Raw genomic sequence first — 5,671 nt, 5'->3', positions numbered from 1 at the left:
AGTGTTTCTATAGGTTTTAGTGCATGTAAATGGAGTTTCTCTCCCACACCACTCCCCGCAACCCCCCCAGCGTGAAACGCCGCCATCTGGACCCCTTTGTTTACTTCTGTAAACATAGTAAAGCCAACGCTTCTACTTGGCTAAGTGGCTCCAACACATTGTATGTGATAGGCTAAGGGGCGGGACATCTTTAAGTGGTTGACCAATTACAACAGAGCCGGCCAGTTAACCAATCAGAGCAGACTGGGCTCTGATTTCAGACAGAGGGTGAAAAGAGGTGCTGCAGCACAGGCAGTATGAGAAAAATAAGGGTTTTTTGAACATTAAAGCATGGAGACATGTCACAGTAGAGACACTACATACTGATATGATGATGAAAATGATAGAAGGAGCTCAATCGAAGATCAGACCTTAAAGAATGGGTCCTGAAGTTGTTATGAGAAAAAGGAAAACTACAAAGTCACCAGAATACACGTTCGAGTCCTGCTGAAAAAAATCCATGTGGCAATACAATAATGTCTTATTTCAGTGCTGTCTTGTTTTTAAATAATTAGATTTATAAAAATAATCACATTCCTCGAGCTCCGTTTGTTTTGTGAGCAAAAACCTTCATTTATAAAGTAACTTGAACTGTCAGATGATTGTACAGCGGTAAAGCAGAATATTTCCCTCTGAATTATAGTGGAGTGGAAGAATAAAATGGCATGACAAGAATGAACCTCACATCTGTACTTAAGTACAGTACTCAAGTAAATATAGTTGTAGCGCTGCTGGTGGCTGTAGCCTAGATCAGAAGTAAGTAGATATGGTAAAATAATATGCTTTTGGAACAAAAGTAATTATCACCAGATTTTATTTTATGGAAACAAACATGATAGTAAATGCAGGGTACCCACAATTATATAATTCAGTCGGTGATCCTGAGTCTGTATTTGTTATTAATACGTCCATGTCTGGTTGTGTGTGTGTGTGTGTGTGTGTGTGTGTGTGTGTGTGTGTGTGTGTGTGTGTGTGTGTGTGTCAGTGTGCAGGGGCTTTAAACAGCTGCACTAGGTCCAGCAGGTCCTGCCTCTGCAGACCGAGCTCCTCCATCAGTGTGTTCAGGTACACCTCTGATGCGTCCGTCAGCAGGGCCTCCTGCACCACCCGAGACACCCCCGACAACCTGCAACACAACATGATACACAAGACACTCATGTTATCAGTTTTCTGCAACAAAAAGGAACATTAATAATAAGATTCTTTAGGACACACTCCAATAGTGAAATCTATGTCAAGTGCTAAAAGTGGCTAACGTTGTCCGAAAATACATCTGGTTTACGGAGTCATACGGATATCTCATGAGTAAAATACAGATCACATCTTATAAAAACAGAGGTTGAGGTGGGTTCTAGTTTTTCACTCAGTAAAGGTAAAACTCTGCCCACTGCTTACATGTGTCACAGTGTTTACCATGGTGTTTACATTAGTAAGCTGGTTGCTCAGGTTCCACCTTTACATGAGGAACCAGGTTTCAGATCATCTGTTTGCAGTAAGCTGTGTCATGATTCCTCAAAGCCATGATGAAAAGAGAATGTTCACAAACAAGTGTATATGTCAGTGACCTGGTAGTGGGGAACTGCAGCGAGAATATTTAAATAATACTTACACAAAAAGTATTAAATAAATGAAAATACCAAAAACAAATTGTATTGTTAAATGAAACTTCTAGAAAAGCCAATTGATGCTGCTGATGTATGTGCAAAAAAGGGATCTGACTTCAGGTAAGCACGGGAAATGTGCATTACTTTGAATACAATTACAGCTTTCTCAAAGTTTCATATTTTTGGAAAAAAACAGGGTGTGTCAATAGCATTTATATAGATTTAGTCATTTTTACTCTATATAATGCAAAACATATACATATTACATCTTTAATGAAATAGTCGTAGTATGATTCATTTTGGCTACTGTAGGTGTAACTACATTCCCACGGGATAAATACAGTATTTCTGATTTGAAGTAACCTCATGAGCATCTGATCAGTGTGATCATTCCTGCAGCAATGTCAAATTTGAATAGAAAAAGTGCCACGATAATAAATCAGCACAGAAACCTCTTGTGTTTACGTCCAGCTCTAAATCCAGCTAGCACCCTTCCACCTGATCTCAGTCACCTCTCTACCCCCCCACCCACTTCTCTCTCCTGTCTACCTGTGTGGAGGCTGCCTGATCTCGGGTTCAGCCCGGGGTCTAGTGTTGCAGGGGGGGCATCAATTATTCAGCCGGCCTCAACAATAGAGGCCAGACCAGCTCCACAGCTGCCGTGCAGCAGATAGATGGAGCGGCACCAAATTATTCATGATGGAGGAATGGAAGGATGGAGAAGCTTGAATCATAGAGAACCAGCGGGATATGTGACAAAGAGAGTAAATGTTTCCAAAAGGGACGATTATTAAAAATGGAAAAAATAACTAAGATTTGTGACGGTAGTAAGTCATCACGTGGCTCGTCACAGATGTAATGAGTTTAGGTTATTAAGTGGTACATAGATCAGACAAGTGTCTATGTTTCTAAAAGTGGCGTGAGGGGTGTCCGGTGCTTTGCTCAAGGGCACCACGGCAGGGCAGGAGGTGAACTGGGACCTCTCCAAGTAGCAGTCCACACTCAATATTTAGGTCTGGTCGGGGACTTGAACCGGCGACCCTACGGCTCCCAGTCCAAGCCCCTACTGACTGGATTCATTTATTCTCTCCAAAATTGTAGCAGTTTAACATAACACTTGTGTCAAGCCTCCCTACACAGAACCTAATGGAGCTCCAGCTAATCCCCTCCCCCACTGCCAACAACTACATGTAGAAAGATGGGTCTTGGACTTGTCACCACAGGGCAATTATGAGAAATTATTGTAAAACCATCAATTTAGTTGACCGATCTATTCTAAGGTCCAATCTCCAACATTGCAGGAATCACACCTTAAAAAGGGGCACTTATCACTGCATGATAGGCCAGCCACACAACAGAGATCCAACAGACAGCGTGCCAGCTTGTATGCCTGTTAGAAGAGATTACATAACTGTCTTACATACATGTGCTTTTTCTTTTTCTTGGTTCTGTGGTGAGATTTTCTACAGATAGTATTCTTCAGACGACACTTGAAAATAAACTCTCAGCCCACCACTACGCCAACGCTTCGCACTGATTGTGCTCTATTCCGTGATGGACGTATGAGTGTGCGCACATTTTACAAGTCCTTTAAATATATCTTGAACAAGAACATGATTAAGCACTAAAATAATAAATACAAAGACACACTCCAGCAGCGTAGTCCAGTGGACGGAGCCAGGAATGGTTCCAGTGTTGAAATGTGTGTTCGTCTTCGCGCTACACCGACTCAGCCCATCAATGAACTAGCAGCAGACAGGGATCTCATTTGCTCAGAGATAATTCCAGCATGGCAGATGTGCTCTCAGAACTCAATTTGTCTTTGTCATTAGGTGATCATACACACTAACACAAAATAATACAGCTGTTTATGAGAAACAATAGCGATGAAACCTTGTTAATCCACCTTCTGCTGTCTCAGGTCTTCCATCTAGTGAAGACTGAAATATGACATTACTACAATATTTAGCTTTGTTACCAACACAAATGATGCCCTAATGTAATCCCACCTAACAGAATCACAGTTTAAAAAACTATACGTCATACAATCTCACAGGCCAATAATGTGATGTGACATTTAATAATATTTATTGTTTTATGAAAGATTGCAGCTAAAGTTCTGTTAATTTGTATAGTTAAACCTTACCCTATTTAGATTTTCCAACCCTAACCCATACATAAAATCTGCCTCCTGCATTGGTTCAAGTGAACCTAAACTGAAGACTTTTGGATGCATTTTCTGGAGCTCTCTCTTTAGATGGACTATTTTTGCACTCATCAAGCTTCAAAAGGACACTGAGTCCATTTAACAAAATTGGGAGCCCACACAGCAATTTAAGGTGTTTACCAGAGACAGGATGGTGCAGCATACTGTCTGCTCAGCTCACACATAGGGACACCATCAACACACACACACCATTCACACCATAGCACTTCTTCAATTTCTTGAAATCTTGTGCTTTTAAAACCTAATAACCGTTTTATTTGGAACTTTACTCTGATTTCTTTAATTTCTCCTTACTTTTTTTCTTTAAAGATTATACGGTTCTTTTTACTTTATTTTATGATTTCTTTTCATATTTATGTCCATCAGTGGCCCTCCAAATGTCCCCTGTTTGTTCACTGGTTCAATGTTCCTAGAATAATTGCTGTAATCCATCCACACACACAGATAGAGGGCTGTTCTAATTAAGTTAAAGAAGGACAGAGAAAGGGATAGAAGGGGGAGTCAAGAGGGGGAATATGTCTGTGCCCCTATCGGGTCAATGTCTCAGTCTTAAAATTAATGAGTACAGAATGTGAAGCGCATTACAGTGAGGATAAGTTAGGCTCTACAGGACATCTGTGTCATAGAGATGCCAATCACAGTCAAAGTAGTATGAGAAATCATTTTCCCGTAATTAAAATTGAATGGCAATACCAATCTAATTAGAGTGTCACTAAAGTGCAACAGTACCCTTGACGCTTAGGGAAAGAACAGCAGTAACTGCGTATTAGAGGCACAACTCTCTGGCTACTACACTAATCTTGACCCAATTAAGCTCTGATTTAATCTGTGATATGATGACATAGGTCAGAACAATGGCAGCGAACCATTATACCTGAACCATTATAGAAATGCACAATGCATTTAATTACACATCCCTAATGGAATGTCAGCATTGTCATGAGATATCTATTAGAGACAGAGCTTAACCCTCCAGTCGTGTCCATTTCTTCCCCCTTACTTTGGTGTGCCCCGTCAAATTTGACCAGTCTAAGTGCTCTTTCATTAACACAAAAAAAAACAGTAATCATCACCACATTTTATTTAAAGGTGGGGTATGTAATTTTGGAGAAACCAGCTCGAGTGCGCTAGAATTTGAAAATACACAGCCGGAACAAATCTGCCACTTCCTTACAGAGCCCCTCCTCCAACACACACGAACGCGCAAATGACCAATGAGGGCACGAGATAAGTTTGTGCACAGATGGAAGGCTGACAGGCAGGTAGGCCATCCAGTTATTTTAGCCGGGCCGGCTCAGATGATTGGTCGTGATTTTTTGTCAAAGCACTTCAGATATTCATTGCTATCGGGATGTTTAGAGCATTCCATTGAATATAACAAAAACTGTATCTCGAGCCGGTTTCTCAAACTTACCTACCCCACCTTTAAGGTGTAATCAATTTCTCAGACTGGTTTACATGAAAAACGGCAGTGAATATATAGTATATTCACTGCCGTTTTTCATATAACCAGTCACCAGGTCACCATAGGTGTAACAAAGTTGACTAAACCACTCAGAATTCATGATAGGGATGATCAGCAATGGTTTGTTCAAATGCCTACTGTGGGGGATATCATAAGGCCTTGAAGCAATCAAATATAAAACACAATATTTAAGATTGATGTAAGGTGTAAATCGGTCATATTTGACACAAACACAAAATTAGTACAACATTAGTACCTGAGGCTAAGGGTGGGACGATCTCTAAAGCGGTTTGACTAATCACAACAAGAGCCAGCCAGCTAACCTATTCAGAGCAG

Source organism: Notothenia coriiceps, unplaced genomic scaffold, assembly GCF_000735185.1.
Source record: "Notothenia coriiceps isolate Sejong01 unplaced genomic scaffold, NC01 NC01_scaffold00008973, whole genome shotgun sequence".
NCBI classification, from domain to species: domain Eukaryota; kingdom Metazoa; phylum Chordata; class Actinopteri; order Perciformes; family Nototheniidae; genus Notothenia; species Notothenia coriiceps.
This window is presented reverse-complemented; position numbering follows the sequence as displayed.